Source organism: Scyliorhinus torazame, chromosome 3 (genome assembly GCF_047496885.1).
Source record: "Scyliorhinus torazame isolate Kashiwa2021f chromosome 3, sScyTor2.1, whole genome shotgun sequence".
Classification (NCBI taxonomy): Eukaryota; Metazoa; Chordata; class Chondrichthyes; order Carcharhiniformes; family Scyliorhinidae; genus Scyliorhinus; species Scyliorhinus torazame.
Window position 1 is genome coordinate 204,777,236 of NC_092709.1, and position 20,766 is coordinate 204,798,001.

A 20,766-nucleotide genomic window follows, 5' to 3' on the forward strand; every position below is an offset into this window, starting at 1 on the left:
GATGGGCAACAAATGCTGGCCTAGCCAGTGGCACCGCTATCCCAAGAATGAATTTAAAAAAAAGTATTGGATTAATACCCGAGGGGAAAAATATGACTAGTTTATGGAGAGACAGCATAGCAGTGGAACTAACTGTATTAATGTTTCAGAGTGCTTGTACAAGTGCAACGGAAGGATTGGTCTTCTTCTGTACTGTTTCAGTCTATGACTCAATGAATACTGATAAATACATTTCTATTTATAGAGTTGTACAAGGAAAAATAATTCATTCCCTGATAAGTGACTATCCCATCCAGTATTAATTTTGGTCTTTTAGCACTCAGCCATCTTCCCTGTTATACTTGTTGTACTGCTCCTCTCTATAGAGAGGTATGGCAAACCTCACAATGTGTGTCTTTGGTTTTAAACAATTCAATTACTGAATCAATCTTTCCCTAATGTTATCAGTCATGGATAAAAGTTTACCATATCTATGTTGCCCTCTGCTTTTACGCTGACGTGGTTTGTGACTGCTGGTTACATTGCGCTGTTCCACTGAATAAAGGTTAATTTGTTTCCTACAAACTTTCCTTGTCATCCTTTGTGATCATGGCTCCATGGAGATTAGCCCATGTTAATCTACTACACTCCTCCCACTGAGGTGGTACAGATAAGGACGTAAACAAAACACACTGCACATTATCACTGAGGGAAAGCATTAGGGAAACAAACAGTGATTCAGGGGTTTACAAGAGAAACAGAAATTATTGTACCTTAGTGTTTGGTGATAGTTTGTAAGTTTGTTGTTATTACAGACAAAGATGTAAGGATGGTAGTTGCAGTATCTATGAAGAGAGAATATGCATGAAACGACAAGTAGGATGCAATCGATACTCTTTTATTTACTATACACAAATACTCCTTTCCCTGAAGGGTCTCCTGTCTCGACCTGCACCCAGGTTGGGTTTTTATACTGTGAAGGCTCCCGTCGTTAAAGGGGAAGCCTTGCCCAATTACCAGGGATGTTCCTATTCTGTGGGGGTCATGGGGAATGGTCTACACCACATGGCCTCCCTGGGGGTTATAACACCCCTTCCCCCGAAAGTCTGAAGAGGCATCTGTGTCGAAGGACGGCACTCGGGCATTGTCTGCATGGGGTCCAGCAGCCTTTACTGGGCGGGAGAGTGGTGTTTCCACGTGGAGCGAGGTGGGATGGGCGTGGTTGGTTCTGCGACAGGGATGGGTGTGGCGGCTTCTGCTGGCGGCTGGGCCTCCATATTGTAATAGGAGTTTGGGTAGGATGTTTCTTTGTCCAGCATTTCGATGCCCTGGATCTTGACGATTTCGAAACCAGGGCTGGCGGAGGCAGCAGTAGTGATTGTTGTGGCAGCGGGTGTGGCAGAACCTGCAGGGCTGGGACACCCAGGACCGTGCTTGGCACCATAGGGGTGTGGCCGTGGAGATGGTCTACGTGCTGGTTGGGTCCCTGTCTTGTGTTTGCACTGGATAAGAAATCTGCCTGGACTGGGACAATACCACGCCTGGGACCCACATAGCACCTTCGCCAAAATTCTGGACATGCACCGAATCGCCCAGGGTGAAACTGTGCTGGCCTGTGTTTACGTCAGTCTTATCCTGCCCGCGGTGAACCTTTCCAGTAAGGTCAAAGATGACCACGCTCAGCCGGGTGCGGCGGCGATGCCGCATCAACAATTCGGCTGGCGCGACCCACGTTGTGGTGTGTGGCGTGCTCCAGTAACTAAACAGTTGATTGGAGGCCAGCTCATTGGAGGCGAGGTGGTATAGGGCGGTGTGCACGTGGTGGATCCCGTTGGCGGACACGAAGGATCGAAACTCAGTGCTTGTAAAAGCTTTTCCGTTATCAGAGGCGAGCACTTCCGGAATGCTGTGTCTGCTAAATGTCTGGCGCAACCTCTCGACAGTGGCCTACCTGGTGGTTGCCTGCAAGATGCACCTCCAGCCACGTGGGGTGGGCATCGACGATGATGAAGAATAATGCTCCCTGGAAAAGGCGTGCAACGTCTGGGTGGAGGTGGAACCAAGGGTGACCCAGCCATTCCCATGGATGGTGCGGCACCACTAGGGGAAACTTCTGCTGCTCCTGGCTAGGTACACACCTTTTGGTTAACCACTCGACGTCTGCTTCGATCCTGGGGCACCAGACATAGCTACAGGCCAGCATTTTCATTTTTGACACCCCAGGGTGTCCGTTGTGGACTGTTGCTCGTACGTGATGGGGATCTCTGATGTGCCCTAAATCGTCAAAGGCTTGTCCATACACATTGTCAACTGGGCACTGGTATCCCACAAAGCCAACGTCTGGAGGCCTGACCGAATCTTGCCAAAAGTGAGATGGCTGACCATGGAGACAGCTTCGATATCCAGCTCCATCTGGATGGAGTGTCCGTTCACCTGTAAATTCACCTGGAGGGGGCAACCCGTGAGGTCGTCATGCAGTGCAGTTGCTGGTAGGGGGAGTATTCCTCCATTACATAGCAGGCCCGGTCACGTGGGCAGCGAATGCACCCAGCTGAGCGGCGGCGCATGGACCTTTGGGTGCTGTCGATCAGTCCAGTCCTGGCTGCCGGCAGTTGACGGCTCGTCGTCGACATCCGGGTCCTCCTGCTTGGGAGAAAATGCGCGGTGGCTTTCGGGGCCTCTTGTAGGACAGCAATGCCCTGGAGTTCCTTGGCACCCTGCTCGGCACTCGAGTGGGCTATGACATTCTCGACCGTTCATTGCAGGTCCAGGTGGGTCTCAGCCGAAAGTTCTCATTGAGTTGCAGGGTCGTGAAGGCCGCAGACAAAATTAACATGGCGCCAACCTCACAAGTTTCAGCCAGTTTCCTTAATCGGACCAAGAAATTGCTGGTCGATTCGCCCTGGGCGTGAGTGGCAGTATGGAAAATCAACCGGCGAACGATTAGTGGGGTCTGGCACAACCGGGTGGGTGAAGAATTTGATTATGATGTAGGTTGGTTCACCACAAGCCTGAGTAAAACCATCATCTGCCTTTCATCCGCTATAATTGTGTTTTTCCAGAAGAAGTATCACACATGTTCGATTTACTGTTTCCAGTCATCCGTACCTGCCTTGGAACAGTTCCAGCTCCCCAATATGGGGCATCGATGTGGGCGGGAGGGAGGCCCCGGAGGCCGAAATGAGTTGGCCCAATTTAGCAGTACTCGATGCCGATGGCAGCTCCACTTTACCCTCATTGGCAGTGTAGTATCCACGCCGAAAGAATATGCTTCAAATGGCAAGTAGGATGCAAACGATAGTCTTTTATTTACAAGACACAAATATTCCTCCCAACGAAGAGTATCCCTCCCCAACCTGCACCCAGATGTTTTTTTTAATACTGTGAGGGCTCCCCTCATTAAAGGTGAAGCTCAGCCCTATTACCGGGGAAGTTCATATTCTGTGGAGGTCACGGAGTACCGAATGGTCCACGCCCCATGGCCTCCTTGGGGGTGCAGGCAGGGGATTCATATTGCAAGTGAAGTATAGAGGGGATCATAGAAATGTTCATATTTGTGCAAAAGATCTGGTTTCACTAAGAACCTTATCATTTAGTCCTGAACATATATCAGTTTGCCTGATCATGCATCAGCCAGGGGCGCTTCATCACCTTTTCCATCCTCTGAAAGAGTGAAGACTTATCTTCTATTGAAGGTTATGTTTACGAGGTTAGATGTAGAGTCTGGGAGAACACTTGTATGAAGCATAGACACAAGCATGAACTAGTTGGGCTGAATGGCCTATTTCTGTCCAGTACATTCAAGTAGACGATTTATCTCTTTAAATTTTCTATTGTTTTGATGTGGGATTTCTCAACTGGTGCTAAAAGCCGAGAGAGCAAGAGTCATCTCTGGTCTCCCAGCAGCCATTTCTCTATTTGTCCTACTCCCTTTGGTAAGTATGATTGTGCAATTAAATGAAAAGGAAATTATTGGGATGTGGGTATTCCTGGCATGGCAAACATTTATTTTTTATCCTTAGTTCCCCAAAGGTGGACTTTTCTTCTTGAACTGCTGGGAGGTTTGGAATGTCTGAGTTGTCAGCGGTACGTCAACCATGCTAGTATGCAACTGAAGTGGTACATAGTCCAGACTGGATAAGGAACATTTTCCTTCCCTAAAAGATGTCAATGAACTGGGTGGAGGCCATTTTATCTTTAGGCGTCACTATGAAATAGGCGTTATCTGCTCAGCCTCTCCTCTGAGTTTAATTTCCATTGCAGTTAGGTGCTTTCATACCAGCACATCGACATGTCCTCCCTCCAGTAAAACTGCCTTTTGTCATCTAACCTGCACTGCTTGCAGTGGCAGGGTGAAGTGTGGCAGCAAGAATGTTGCTGTTGAACATATTACAAAGAACATTTTTTTTGCTTGGTTCTTCTGTGGGACGTTGGCATTTCTGGCAAAGCCAACATTTGCTGCCCTTCCCTAATTGCCCTTTTGCTGAACATTTTAGAGAGCGGTTAAGAGTCAACCACATTGCTGTGGATCTGGAGTCTCAAGTAAGCCAGACCAGGTAAGGATGGCAGATTTCCTTCCCTAAAGGATATTAGTGAACCAGATGGTTTTTACAATAGTTGTTTCATGGTTACCATTAGTAAGGCTAGCTTTATATTAAAGATCTTATTAATTGAATTTAAATCCCATTAGCTGCAGTGGTGGGATTTGAGCTCATGTCCCTAGAACATTAGTCTGGGCCTCTGAATTATTAGCCCAGGATAATGCCACTTTGCCATATTTCCCCACTCTCTCTGACGGAAAGCAACACCAAGCAGCAGAGCAATAATACAAAAGCTCACTAATCAAGTCAAAACAAGCAGACAGCTAAAAATACTTGGTCCAGATTGAGATATTTTCATTTAATTGGTTACAGATTAGTTCATTAGTTAGTTTGTCAAATTGACATGTAGAAGCCAACTGCCACAATGCTGCCACATGTCGTTTTATGGTCTCACTGTTTTGCCTGGTGGAATCCATATAATTCCATCATCGCTTATTTCTTTGGCTTGAAGTATTTTTTGTGAGCACCTACTGCCATATTAAATATGGATACGTCTCCTGTGAGATGCTCAATTATTCACTAACCTTCCACTCTGAGATAATGTAAGAGCATACCTTCCTGCAGGTCACTGCTACATCCAGACTGTCCATCTCCATAGTGAGGAAGTAGGTTTTGAACCCCAATGTCCACTGGTCTCATGGTATGGGTGGATTTTCCGAAGGAGAAGGGAAAGTCCAATAGCCAGTAAATTTAAACTATTCTCCATTGCATCATCAATTATTATGTTTTGTACCTCAGAGATATGTAGAGACGACACACCCGTTTCTATGTCTAAACAGTAGCTTTATTTACAGTGCTTGTTAAAATGTCTGCAGCTCAAGCTTCCAGCTTACTTTTAGTTTACCCTTCTCAGTAATCACATCCAGACTTGACTAACAGCACACAGAAGAGAGAAGAGTCAACAAACATGCACAATCAAACACCAAACATTTGAATGATTGAATACTACATCTGACAATGTGCTGTTGAGATAACAATTAAAAGAGGGAATTTACTTTAAACAGCCCTCAATTTTCCACTTACATGGAAACCTAGAAAAATAGCAATGGTTAATAAGAACCATCAAAAAATCTCCAAAATAATCCTGAATATTGGCCACATGATGCTTGAAGGCACTGGTTACACTGAAAATTAGATGAAATGCAAATTTGTCAAAACTTAAACCACATGCGTTTCCATTGTGAGGGGACTAAGACCTCACTCGTTTTTAAAAATAAAATATAGGTATTCCTATGGCTATTTATAAAATTTTAAACTAGACAAAGACCTTTTAAAATGGTTGAATCTGTGTCGCCTGAACAAAATCTGTCAGTTTCAAAGGAATTTTCACATTGTTATCTCTGAAGAGACACGAGCGACACATTTTGGTCTACAAAGACAAAATTCAAAGAGAACATCTACATTTATAAGCCAGGCTGACCAACCAAAGCCTGTTCCTCTGCTCGCACAAAGGAGCACGCAATCTTCCTTTCAATTCTTGACGGTTGAGACACTTAACCATCTTGAAGACTGAAACAAAGGATACACATCACGGGCGAAATTCTCCCCCAACGGCGGGATGTCCGCCGACTGGCGCCAAAGACGGCGCCAATCAGACGGGCATCGCGCCGGCCCAAAGGTGGGGATTGCTCCGCATCTTTGGCGGCCTAGCCCCAACATTAAGGGGCTAGGCCGACGCCGGAGGGATTTCCGCCCCGCCAGCTGGCGGAAATGGCGTTTGTTGCCCTGCCAGCTGGCGCGGAAATGCGGCGCATGCGCGGGAGCATCAGCGGCCGCTGTCAGTTTCCCGGCGCATGCGCGGGAGCGTCAGCGGCCGCTGTCAGTTTCCCGCGCATGCGCAGTGGGGAGAGTCTCTTCCGCCTCCGCCATGGTGGAGGCCGTAGCGGAGGCGGAAGGGAAAGAGTGCCCCCACGGCACAGGCCCGCCCGCGGATCGGTGGGCCCCGATCGCGGGCCAGGCCACCGTGGGGGCACCCCCCGGGGTCAGATCGCCCCGTGCCCCCCTCCCCCCCCCCCCCAGGACCCCGGAGCCCGCCCACGCCGCCTGGTCCCGCTGGTAAATACCAGGTTTGATTTACGTCGGCGGGACAGGCAATTCCTGGACGGGACTTCGGCCCATCCGGGCCGGAGAATCCAGCGGGGGGTCCCGCCAACCGGTGCGGCCCGATTCCCGCCCCCGCCCAATCTCCGGTACTGGAGACTTCGGCGGGGGCGGGATTCACGGCGGCCAGAGGCCATTCTCCGACCCGGCAGGGGGTCGGAGAATGACGCCCCACTTGTCAAAGAGAATATGGAGAGGTGGGAATCATGTGAAAGTAACCTCTATCTGATGGAAACAGTTATACTGCCTTGCTGTACTGAAAACTCAGTCTGCCTTTTTATCATCTAACTAGCAGCGGTACAGAAAAGGGGCTCTGCCCAAGCTGAGTACCTGACCCCATCTACACTGTGCACTTATCTCATGGAGTGAAATCAACCCCACTGGAAAAGTGAATTATACAGGATTGGGTTTCAACCTGTTGCCGTCCATGAAGGAATCCCTTGTTGGATTTCAATTCTGGACCTACGTGAAACAATATTCTTTTCTTTGGGATCTTTGCCCTGAAAATCTTTCCTTTCTCTGTCCTTTTATTGCATGAGAGCAAAGGGGCGACGTTTGCGACCTTCCTCCCACATTTGAGCGTGCGCAAATAAACTAACCCTTTGAGTTCATCCTATTTCGGGTTTGCTGTGGGGTTATTAATAGAAATTGAATTATCTCAAAATGATGGGGTTGGGAAATATGCCACCACTTATAAAGGGAGAAATACCTTTTTGTTTATGGACGAGTGGTGAATGGGAAAGTGAGGGCTGTTGAAATTAATTTCCCTCTTTTAATTGCAAAGGAAAAGACTAATGTAGACACGTGCAATTTGTAACAGTATTAATTACAGTCAGTGTAAGCGAAAGGAATGAGATTAATTTCCTTGGGGGCTCTGGAGCATGGACACTGACAATGTTTTGGTTTTTGATCTTTACTTGGTGTATTTCCCAGATTTTGGAGTCTAATTTAATTCTGCAGTTTAAATATGGAAATGGAAATAGTTGCATGGATGTCTCCAACACTACAGAACCCTTTTCATTGGGATCCTCATCCTGGATGCATCTTGTTAATTTGTGAAATTTACAGCAAACCTACCCAGCGATGCATCGTGTATTCACAAGACAAAAGTGGTTCATTATTGCATCTGTCCCAAGACTAATAGCTTTTTTTTATTCAGTCGTGGAATGTGAGCATTACAGTCAAGGCCAACAGTTAATGGTAGTATTCTACCCCAGAATACTGAAAGAGGCTAGAGAGGAAATTGCTGAGGCCTTGACAGAAATCTTTGGATCCTCACTGTCTTCAGGTGATACCCCGGAGGACTGGAGAATAGCCAATGTTGCTCCTTTGTTTAAGAAGGGTAGCAAGGATAATCCAGGGAACTACAGGCCGGTGAGCCTTACTTCAGTGGGAGGGAAATTACTGGAGAGAATTCTTCGAGACAGGATCTACTCCCATTTGGAAGCAAATGGACGTATTAGCGAGAGGCAGCATGGTTTTGTGAGGGAGAGGTCGTGTCTCACTAACTTGATAGAGTTTTTCGAGGAGGTCACAAAGATGATTGATGCAGGTAGGGCAGTGGATGGTGTCTATATGGACTTCAGTAAGGTCTTTGACAAGGTCCCTCATGGCAGACTGGTACAATAGGTGAAGTCACACTGGATCAGAGGTGAACTGGCAAGATGGATACAGAACTGGGTAGGTCATAGAAGGCAGAGAGTAGCAATGGAAGGGTGCTTTTCTGATTGGAGGGCTGTGATTAGTGGTGTTCCGCAGGGTCAGTGCTGGAACCTTTGCTGTTCGTAGTATATATAAATAATTTGGAGGAAAATGTAACTTGTCTGACTAGTAAGTTTGCAGACGCCACAAAGGTTGGTGGAATTGCGGATAGCGATGAGGACTGTCAGAAGATTCAGCAGGATTTAGATTGTTTGGAAACTTGGGCGGAGAGATGGCAGATGGAGTTTAATACGGACAAATGTGAGGTAATGTATTTTGGACAGTCGAATGCAGGTAGGGAATATACAGTGAATGGTAGAAGCCTCAAAAGTATTGACAGTCAGAGAGATCTAGGCGTACAGGTCCACAGGTCACTGAAAGGGGCAACACAGGTGGAGAAGGTAGTCAAGAAGGCACATGGCATGCTTGCCTTCATTGGCCGAGGCATTGAGTATAAAAATTGACAAGTCATGTTGCAGCTGTATAGAACCTTAAGTTAGGCCACACTTGGAGTATCGTGTTCAATTCTGGTCGCCACACTACCAGAAGGATGTGGAGGCTTTAGAGAGGGTGCAGAAGAGATTTACCAGGATGTTGCCTGGTATGGAGGGCATTAGCTATGAGGAGAGCTTGAATAAACGCGGTTTGTCCTACTGGAATGACGGAGGTTGAGAGGCGACCTGATAGAGGTCTACAAAATTATGAGGGCATAGACAGAGTGGATAGTCAGAGGCTTTTTCCCAGGGTAGAGGGGTCAATTACTAGGGGGCATAGGTTTAAGGCGTGAGGGGCAAGGTTTAGAGGAGATGTACGAGGCAAGTGTTTTACACAAGAGGGTAGTAGGTGCCTGGAACTTGCTGCCGGAGGAGGAGGTGGAAGGAGGGACGATAGTGACGTTTAAGGGGCATCTTGACAAATACATGAATAGGATGGGAATAGAGGGATACGGACCCCGGAAGTGCAGAAGATTTTAGTTTAGACGGGCAGCGTGGTCGGCACAGGCTTGGAGGGCCGAAGGACCTGTCCCTGTGCTGTACTTTTCTTTGTTCTTTGTTCTTTCTAATTGCTCTTGAGAAGGTGGTGGTGGTCAAATTGAATACAACTAGATGGCTTGCAGGTCATCTCAAGAGAGCAGTTACTGATCAATCACATTGCTGTGGGGGTATCCTTTACTCGTTCTTGGGATTTGAGCATCACAGGCAATGCCAGAATTTATTATCCAGCCCTAACTGCCCTTGTGAAGCTGGTGGCGAGCCATCTTAAACTGCTGCAGGCCACATGGTATAGTACACCCTGCATTGTTTCTGCACATCCTTTATCTGTAAATCTGAAAGCCAAATGCATCCAAAAACTGAACATTTTTTTGAAAGGACGCCAGCGTGAGCCAATCCTGAACCTCCCCGACCTGTCGCATCAGAAGTCTGCAATCCGAGCAGACCTTGCTGACTGGACCTGAGGAGACATGAACGATGACACAAAAATGATGGTCGGGATTTAACGTGCAAAATCCTGTTTTGGGCGTGCTGCACTGAGAACCCCGGCTATCAAACGGGACTTTGCAGTTTTTTTTGGCCTCGGTCGGGAAAGCCCCACTGAGGCCATACTTGCCTTCATTTCCTGCAATGACGAGCTCGGTTTTTCGACCCCCCTTGGACACCCCACCTCTTAAGGGCAGGGTACCCCTAGGCTCGATCCCTGGCATGGCAACCTGGCACACAGGCACTTTGTCACTGCCAGCTTTGCACTCTAGAAGTGCCCTGCCAACCTGTTAGCGCCACCTGGACACCTTGACCGTACCATGTTGGCACTGCAAGGGTGGCCGTGTGGCAGTGCCAAGGTGCAAGGCTGGCAGTGTCAAGATCCCTGTGTGCTAGTGGGAGTGCCAGGGTATTACCCTGCCCAGAGCCCTGCCACCCAGGAGCCTTCGAATAGCCTGGGAGTCCAACCTGAGATGGCACTGCAAATGGGATTAAGATTGGTAGATCAGGTGCCTTTCATGTGGCAGTGCTGACTCGATGGGCCAAAGGACCTTTTCTGCACTGTATTTTTCTGTGATTCATTCTGTGATTCAGTTGCGTCCCAACAAACTTGGGCCACTGCCATTGACAACCACGAATGGCAGGTGTGCCATCTACTGTCCAAATTGTAGCAGGACCATGGAGGTACCCGTGATTGCCAGAGGCTCTCCATTGCATGTGGCGAGGAGGGCATTGGTGTCCTGGAGGGTCACCGTTGGAGACCGGAGCAAATTTGGTCGAAGGTATCATAGAATTTACAGTGCAAAAGGAGGCCAATCGGCCCATCGGGTCTGTACCGGCCTTTGGAAGCCTACCTAAGCCCACACTGCCATCCTATCCCCGCTACCTATAACCCCACCTAACGTTTTGGACACTAAGGGAAATTTAGCATGGCCAATCCATCTAACCTGCACATTTTTGGAAGGAAACATCTGTGGGAGGAAACCGGAGCACCCGGAGGAAACCCACGCAGACACGGGGAAAACGTGCAGACTCCGCACAGACAGTGACCCAAGCTGGGAATCGAACCTGGGACCCTGGGGCTGTGAAGCAACTGTGCTAACCACTGTGCTACCGTGCCTCCCCGCTGACCATGGATACCTCCACACCCTTGTCCAACTTCATGTGGATGGATTACCCATTCACTTGCAATGAAGGCTGAATGGGGGTGACCGGAGATAAAGTCACGCAATGCAGCCTATGATAGGCCTCTTCCTCATCCATGTAGTAGGCTGGAACCTGGGGCGGTGGTGCGGAGGGCCCTCCCTGGGTCAGCTGCATTGCAGGATTCGGTGACCAGCTGCTGCTGGACGGAACCCATACCCTCTGTCTTCGCGGATGAGGGAGTGCTCTCTGCGGCTTTCTGGGCCTCCATGGCAGCGGTGGCCTATGTCCCTGCGGGAACGTCCCACTGCTAAGGTTCTGCTTCTGGGGCTGGACCCGGGCGGCACGTGGTTTGGTGACTGAGGCTCAGCACTGCCATTCCTCGGAGATTCTGCACCCCTTGCCTCCTTCACTGGGTGCCAAGACCGCGAGGACATGGCACAGGTGCCGCATTCTCCCCTTGTTGAGGAGGAGCCTCCTGCGGCTCACACGCTGTCCCTCATCTGTTCAAACGACCAGCGACGCCTGTACTTCCTGGGCCGTCTTGGGACTCCCCCTTTGGGTCCCTCCCTAGCGTGATGGGCAGCTGGGTCCTCAGGGTGTGGGGTGGGGTTCAGCACATGGGCCGCCGCCTCGAGTATCTTCAGACGCTGCTCCTGCCGCGGCCTCCAGCGGCTGACCACCTGGCCCAGCAGCAACCCCATCGGGGCAAGTTCTGCGGGGTTCAAAATTCCGTCCATAGCATTCAATATCTGTAAAGAGCTGGGAGAGGGTGTTAGACTGACAAACAGGGGTGGCTCCCATCCCGGGAGCCCTCCAGTCCCCCATTGATCCCCCTCCCCCATGCCCGGAACGCCGTGCCGATGGCCATCTGGCTGCAGTGGGCCCCCCTCAGCAGACCCTGGACCCTTTACCCTAGACACCCGCACATAGGTTCACCTGGACTGGGCGCTGGTCCCCTCCCCATTGCACTCACACATCCTCCGGCCATGTCCCTGGAGTCATGTCAGCCCCTGGTTGTTTGGGTGTTGGCTGCTGCATGTGTGGTGTTGCCTCCCTCAGTGTTCAGGCACAGTGTCCAGGCATCATGGTCTGATTGATGCGAAGTGTTTGATTCTGAAACTACTCCCTCAAGGGCAATTCGGGATCAGCAATAAATGCTGGCACAGCAAGCGATGCTCAGGTCCCATGAACAAATGGAAAAAAAAGATTGGGATGCTAGGCAATGATTCCCACATGCTACATGGCCCGCTCACCCACCGGAATCTACTTAGCTTGTGTGAAGTGCTCATTTAAGCACAATTGCCAATTCCTGATAAGCAGTAGCCTTCAGCTGCAAGGCCAGAGGCCTCGGCAGTCGGTGGGGGTTATGGATGGTTGGTGCAGACAGGCAGGGACAAGGGTTGCCCCTGGAATGGGTACACACGATCCAGTGGTTGACATGATGGTGCCACGCATAGTTGCCCACCCCAGCACCTCCCCCCACCAGTGGCGTCCCACCCCTGCGGTGCCCCCCCCCCCCCAGTTGAGGGTCCCCCAACCCCGCCGAGCACTGCAGCGGCAAGCCCAGCGCCCCGCGGCTCTTTGCCTGTGAGCAAAGATGTCTACTCACCTCCTCGGCTCCCCACAGAAGCCTTTCCGCCAGGTTCACGTTTTAAAAAAGATCATTAATCTGCTCCAGCGTGACCACTTGCTGGGGAGGCTGATGAATTATTGGAGGCCGTTGATATGGGGTCACTCCCGTTAATTGTATGGAAATAGGGCCACAGTACGGCGTAATCCCAATTTCGCCTGGGAGAGCAGGCTGGTTGCATCACAAACTGTTTGGCACCTGGCGCGGTTTTTGATTCCAGCCTCTCCCACTATTCACCGGCCTCATTTTGCTTGAGTGAGAGCGTAACGAGGCCTGAGAATCGCGCCCGAAGTGTGGCTTCAATGGAGAAAAACTTGAGGCCAAAAAAAACGGCAAAGTGATGAGGATTTCCAGGGTGTTTTTTGGTGTTTTTTCCGGTTAAAGCGTGTCCCTGTATTTGTAAATATTCAGACAGTAAAGGAAATAGAAGGCTATTACTTATAACACGCTGAAGCCAAAGAGACGTGTGAACATCAAAAACTGATTGACTGGAGATGGTTGTTTAGTGGAGAAGAGATGAAGCATATTTAAAGAATGCCAAATGAAAACTTTTCTTCACTTTGTCTGAGCCCAGGAAGTTGGTGCTGAGCTGAGTTTAGTTGAAATGCCTTCATAGAAGTAAACAACATTGCCCTTGTAGGATTTCTCAATTTGCTCCAGATCTGTTTGTGTCAGTTGGTTTTGCTGTACAGATTGACTCTGCTAGCGGCACTCATTTTGGAGTTGAGAAGTTCGCACACCCTGAGGCCAAACCAGAATCCAAGAAGATAGAGAAAGAGGTGTGGCCTGGGGCTTAAAAACGGGGGCCTGACTGCACGAGATGAGGTACAAGAGGATTCTAACTGTAATTATGTTGTGAATATCTGTTCCAGGATTATTACAGGTTGCAGGGAACTTGTGGGAGGTCTTGTGGTGCAGTGGGCAGTGCTCCCGGCCGCTGAATCCCCACGTCAGGATTTGATTTCCAAGGAAGGTGTGTTCATAATGTGACCAAAACAGATTGAATATCAACCTGCAAATGCTTACACCACATTCGGAGAGATTTCTCGCAAGACATGTGAAGGAAAGGAATTTGGAGCTTCTAGGTCACCACTATTCATAGCTCCAGACTACAACTTGCATGTCAAAAGAGCATGTTGTCACAGGCAACTCGGATTGAACTGTAACACCCCCCCTCTACCACAGGGAATATATTTGGGAATTGCACCTATTGCTCCAAGTCAAACAGACCGTTGCTTGTTTAGTACTGTTGGTTACAAGGAGAATCTGAGAGCTCTCAGTATTACTATGAGTTATTGGTGTAATTTCAGTGAGCGATCTATAATTAGGAACTGCCAGGTCAAATTTCCCCCTGCCTCTGGATCCTGCATTCACTATTGGTTTCTCTTTGCTCTGCTATTCGTTTCCCTTCTTTGAAAGCTCATGATCCTGATTTTCAGAAGATCTTGCAAACAGCTATTGGCATGAAACAAAAAGCCAACATACTCAACTATAGCCAATGTGGCCTTCATAAAGTAATTAGAATAACACTTTCAAAATGTCAGATTGCACTGAAATATAAGCAAAATACTGCAGATGCTGGAAATCTGAAATAAAAACAGAAAATGCTGGAAAGACTCGGCAGGTCAGGTAGCTTTCAGATTACACTGTGGCACCCAGTTTAGTTTCATCATGTAGGGGATCAGATGAGTAGAGCAATGACAGAGGTCACCGCCTCTCTTATAGCTGCTCCCATGTAGATTAGTAGATGTGTTGAGGGAGTGTTCAACAGCATAATTGGAGGAAGTAGAAATTACGCTGATACCCAACATTGTGAATTCACAATTCATTGTGAAATCCCAGTGCTGGGTCCTTCAAATAGGCACTTAAGTGCTTTTAGAAGAGCGACCGCCTCGACAACACTGTAGGCAAACCCGACAGGTACAGGAAAGCAGTGCCACTTGTGTTCAAACCCTGAGACACCATTACATTCCGGTAGGCTCAGGGATAATTGATGGCAATTGGTTCAATAATGAACCCAATAGAGATCCCTCTGCAAGTGGGCTAGTTTGGATATTGGACCATTCCCTCCTCCAGCGTAATCACGGAGGATTTCCCGTTGTTGGAAGATTGATGTGTGTATTCTCCTATCATTAAGTGGAGTCGTTTCCTGTCATGACAGGCTGGATTAAATCCAGCCTAGACTCACGTGTGTCCAGGGACCCACTGATGATCCCTGGTGAAATCCCTGTCGCACTACCTGCAGCTACCATTTCTGGTGGCAGAGCTGGCAAAGGAGAGCCTCTGGCCTCTGATTGGTTGGCAGCTCTCGGGAGGCTTTATGGGGGTCCTAAATCCTGGGGAAGGTTGGCCTGTTTAGTAAAACATTTGCTTAGACGTTCCCTACAGAAACAATGCGGGTTTCCCAATATAGAATCTATAGAATCCCTACAGTGTAGAAGGAGGCCAATCAATTCTCCAATATATAGAAGGGACTTTTGTCAACTCTATTAATTCTGCCGATTGTCTATAAATAAAAACAAGCAATACCGTTTGAGGGTCTAAGGGCTGGAATCTCCCTTCTGGGGACTACGTCCCCACGCCCGTCGGAAAACGGGCGAGAATCACTCCGGACTTTTTCTTCGAAGATCCAGGGTGATTCGCCGTTTTCAAGGAGGCTAGCAGGGCCCAGGGGTGCGTCCCGCTGCTCCGACAGCCGGCGGGGTCCTGCAGTTACGCACGCGTGGCCGCACATACGCGTGCGCGGCTGCGCATACGCACGGCGGCCGTCTTTGTGCTGGCCCCCACGCAACATGGTGGAGCCCTACAGGGGCCCGGCGTGGAGGAAAATAGGCACCCCCCGAAATGAGCATGCCCGCCAATTGGTAGCCCCTGGGGGGGGGGGGGGGGGGGTGGGGGGGTGGGGGTTGGGTGGGGGGGGAGGGGTGGGGGGAGGGGGTGGGGGGGAGGGGTGGGGGGGTTGGAGGGGGTAGGGGGGGTGTTGGAGGGGGGTGGGGGGAGGGGGGGGGGTTGGAGGGGGGTGGGGGGGGAGGGGTGGGTGGGGGGGGGCACCCATACGACCTGTGATGCTAAGCTCCCAGTGGGTAGTCAGCGGCGTGCGCAGCCGCATGGCTGCCTTGCAGGCTGCGGCAATGGTGATCCGTGCCCATCCAACCCGGCCCCACTCCTCGCTGCCCGGCTACTCCCCACCGGCCCCGTCAGATGCCCCCTGACCAGCGACACAACTGTCAGCGCACTATAGCGACGTCGGACACTGTACCACCGCCCACACCCTCAGCAGCCAAGGTGACTGTTTCCTGATTTTAGATACCACACGTGAACCTCGCCATCGGTTATTCCTCCTGGTGGAGGCAGAGCTTCGCAGAAGGCCCAGAAAATGCCGGGTCAGGCATGTTAGTGATATGGCAACGGCCTTTTCTGTACAATATACATGCACGCACCGGCGTGGGGATTAGAACACATTCACGCTGCTGTTGAAGGACCAGGTCATGGCATTCTGTTATACCTCCACAAGGCCAGCGGTGGGGAGGACGACCATGTTGTTGAAGATGTGCTTCAGGTACCTGGATCGATCGGGAGAGCACTGCAGCATCCTGCAGAGTGTGTCTCCCTCATAGTCATTGCATGCTGCACCCTGCACATCCTGGCTCTGGCAAGGGGGTGGTCCCAGTGGAGGCTGAGGAACGTGAGGCAGCTCCACAGGCCAGGGAGGACAGATCTGAGAAAGAGCCTAGAGAAGTGCAAAGTGAGGACATCAACGCGGACGACAGGAACATTCAGAGGGCAGGGACACCAGGGTTGTTTTGATACTACAAATTTTCAGTTGGCATCCAAGGCATCAATGCTCACTTGGCACTGTCTCCTTTGCAAAAAATCATGAAAGTCCATTCCAGCATGCCAGCATCACACAACGTCATAGAGTTACAAGCCTGTGCAGCATCTGCCACCTATTCAAAGTATCCAGCCAACTCAGTCAATTAAAGTAAAGAAAATGTTTCTGATACTTCAGCTGAACATGGGAGGCACGGTGGCGCAGTGGTTAGCACTGCTGCCTCACGGCACCGAGGTCCCAGGTTCGTTCCCGGTCCTTGGTTACTGTCCATGCAGAGTTTGTACATTCTCCCCATGTCTGCGTGGGTCTCGCCCCCACAACCCAAAGATTTCCTGGGGAGGTGGATTGGCCATGCTAAATTGCCCCTTAATTGGATAAAAAACTGGATACTCTAAATTTATTTAAAAAATACTTCATCTGAACAGAAAAAGAAAATATAAATTTGCCATCCCTAACACAAACTTCAAAAGAATGAACAAAAATAATGGCACCCTGACACAACCCTATTGTGCTCAAGGTGCCTTCAACTTATGCCTGTGGGTGTTGAACCTTGGTGCCTCCCTCCCCCCACCGCACAAATATTGGAGGCAGACTGCTGACTCTGTTGACCTGATGGCCATGCTGACCATAAGATCGTATGACGTAGGAGCAGAATAAGTCCATTTGGCCCATTGAGTCTGCTCCACCATTCAACATGGCTTGTATGTTTCTCTTCTCCATTCTCCTGCCTTCTCCCCATAACCCTTTATTAATCAAGAACCTATCTATCTCTGTCTTAAAGACACTCAGTGATTTGGCCTCCAGAGCCTTCTGCGGCAAAGAGTTCCACAGTTTTACCACCCTCTGGCTGAAGAAATTCCTCCTCATCTCAGTTTTCAAGAATCAACTTTTCAGTCTGAGGCTGTGCCTTCGGGTTCTAGTTTTTCCTACTGGTGGAAACATCCTCTCCATGTCCGCTCTATCTAGGCCTCTCAGTATCCTGTAAGTTTCAGTAAGATCCCCCCTCATCCTTCTAAACTCCCAATGAATACAGACCCAGAGTCCTCAACCATTCCTCATACGACAAGTTCTTCATTCCAGGGATCATTCTTGTGAACCTCCTCTGAACCATTTCCAAGGCCAGCTCATCTTTCCTTAGATATGGGCCCAAAAATACTCTCAATACTCCAAAATGGGGTCTGACCAGAGCCTTATACAGCCTCAGAAGTACAGCCCTGCTCTTGTATTCTATCCCTCTCAACATGAATGGTAACATTGCATTTGCCTTCCTAACTACCGACTGAACCTGCATGTTAATCTTAGGAGCCCTGGTTAAAGAATCTCTTAAGTCCCTTTATGCTAACGATTTCCGACACTTTTTCCCATTTAGAAAATAGTCTATGCCTCCATTCTTCCTACCAAAGTACATGACCACATACTTTTCCACATTATATTCCATCTGCCACTCCTTTGACCACTCTTCCAGCCTGTCTAAGTTCTTCTACACCCCTCCTTCCTCAATACTATCTGTCCCTCTGCATATCTTTGCATCATCTGCAAATTTAGCAACCGTGCCCTCAGCTCCTTCTTCCTTGGTAGTTGTCCTCTGGCTGTGGAGCCCGATATGGCTCCGCCTGGGAGGTTGTGTCCAGCCCCATGGCTGCAGACTCCTCAGTCATCGCAGCACCATTAGGGACTAGCCATCAGGTCAACAAAGTCAGCAGTCTGTCTCCAATATTTGTGGCATCGTGGTTAACACTGCTTGAGATGCGCATCACAGCGCCAGGGACCCGGGTTTAATTCCAGCCTTGGGTCATTTTCTGTGTGGAGTTTGCACTTTCTCCCCGTGTCTGTGTGGGTTGGGTTTCCTCCGGGTGCTTCGGTTTCCTCCCATGTCAAAAGATGTGCGGGTTAGGTGAATTGGCCATGCTAAATTGCCCCTTAGTTTCCAGGGATGTGAAGGTTAGACTACGGGGTTATGAGGATAGGGCAGGGTGTACATGGATAGAGTGTTCATTTGAAGGGTTGGTGCATTCTCGGTGAGCCAAATGGCCTCATTCTGCATTATTGAATTCTCTAATTCTATAATCAAGTGCAGCGGCCATTGGCAGAGGGGCGTAGCAGCTGGTGGCCTTGTATGGAACACCCGGAGAGGAGCCCACAGAAACAACAGGCAGCTCATCCACTGGTGTGTGGAGCGTTTCGACCTCCCTGCTCACCATAGCAGAGAGACTAGGTGCCTCATTCATCCCTTACACTGGTGGTGACCTACAGAGGTCCCAGCTGGTGTGCTGGCCTACAAGTCCGAGTGTCACCCCTGGAATACCTGATTCTCCTCCTGGAGTTGCCTCTCCATGCGTGTCACCAACATCCTCAATAACGGAGCCTGTGCGCTTTGTGTTAAGGGCCAACGCAGTACTCATGTTCCATGTGGATGCCTTTCTGACAGACACCATGGCATACAGATCCTCCTCATTGATCTCCATCGGGTCTCCCCGTGCATCCTGTTGGATATCCAGCATCTGCCTCCCGATGGCCGACTCCTGAGACTCATCAGTTGCCTTTGGACTCAGCATGGCCCTGGTCTCCAGCAGTGTTCCCACTGATGGTTCCCTGGGACCTCTGTCTCTGCTATCTTATCGCACAAGTGTCCTATCCATGGTGCCGATGGCTTAGTGCCCGCTGGCATTATCTGTGAGTACCTGCGTGAGTGCCCGGCTCCAAGAGATAGTGTGACACTGATGTAGGAGCGATGTCTTCCTGGGAGCTTAGTGAGGGTCCTTGAAGTCACCTGCGATTCCTGCAGATGACTCATCTGCAGAAGGAAGGCACAAGATTAGTAAATTCAATCATCATCATCAGTATGAGTGCTAGGCAGGCTGAGGGGGCAATGGAGATCTGCTGCATGGTGTCATCTGCATTGCAGCCGCAATGGGCTCTTTTGCTGCAACAGTTCACTTTCTGATGCGAAGAATCCATTTAAAAAATATATATATTTTCATATTTTCCAATAAAGGGGCAATTTAGTGTGGCCAATCCACCTACCCTGCACATCTTTGGGTTGTGGGGATGAAACCCATGTAAACACTGGGATGATAAGAAGAACCCATAATATTTCCTTTACCCATTCACGCATCTGTTACCTGCACACTTGCCTTCATCCAAGACCCCCGCCTCACCATGACCGGGGGATTGCGACGGGTGGTGTCAGCACAGTAGGCCTCAGGAAGGGGAGATGGTTGTTGGCACTCCAGCAACAGTGCATCACTTTCATGTTTTGTTAGTACAAGCAGATTTGAAACTACCCCATTGGTTCTGTAGCCCTTGTGACTTGTCTTCTACTGATGTGGAGATGCCGGCGTTGGACTGGGGTGAGCACTGTAAGAAGTCTTACAACACCAGGTTAAAGTCCAACAGGTTTGTTTCAAATCACTAGCTTTCGGAGCACTGCTTCCTCAGGTGAAATGGAGAGGTAAGTTCCAGAAACATTTATATAGACAAAGTCAAAGATGCAAGATGATACATTGAATGCGAGCATTTGCAGATAATTAAGTCTTTACAGAGCCAGAGAGAGGGGTAACCCCAGGTTAAAGAGGTGTGAATTGTCTCAAGCCAGGACAGTTGGTAGGACATCCTTTCTTGCAGCGTATGAGGTAGTCCGTTGTCGCAGCGTCTGCATGGTCTCGCCAATGTACCAAGCTACAGGACATCCTTTCCTGCAGCGTATGAGGGAGGTCCCGAAGCTTGGTACATTGGCGAGACCATGCAGACGCTGCGACAACGGATGAACGGACATCGCGCTATAATCGCCAGGCTGGAATGTTCCCTTCCAGTCGGGGAACACTTCAGCAGTCAAGGGCATTCAGCCTCTGATCTTCGGGTAAGCGTTCTCCAAGGTGGCCTACAGGACGCGCGACAACGCAGAATCGCAGAGCAGAAACTTACAGCCAAGTTCCGCACACATGAGTACGGCCTCAACCGGGACCTTGGATTAATGTCGCATTACATTCACCCCCCCACCATCTGGCCTGGGCTTGCAAAATCCTACCAACTGTCCTGGTGGGACGGCCTTCTCTAGCCATTGCTGGGCACTAGAATTCCCTGCATGGCACTGGCCTCCTCCACCAGGCCTACCAGGCATTCATCAGAGAGACTGAGGCACATCAGGAAGGCACATTGACCCTGCGACTAGCCCTCCCGCTTCCCATGACCATCAGGTGCTGATACCATTGTCCCACAGCAGGAAAGTTATTGGATGGGATTCTCCCGTTCCCCAGCCGCATATTTCTCAGTGGTGTGCCATTTGCTGGCGGTGGGATT

The 20,766-nt window shown here is 49.7% G+C and overlaps 1 protein-coding gene across 1 annotated transcript in view; it reads left to right on the forward strand.

Moving 5' to 3' along the window:
* The first annotated feature begins 2,515 nt into the window (after window positions 1-2,515).
* Window positions 2,516-20,766, forward strand: part of kita (KIT proto-oncogene, receptor tyrosine kinase a) — a 186,888-nt gene continuing 168,637 nt past the window's right edge. The window contains exon 1 of the mRNA XM_072496779.1: window positions 2,516-2,750. The gene's annotated coding sequence lies outside the window, so the exon portion shown is untranslated. The remainder of the gene's footprint in view (window positions 2,751-20,766) is intronic.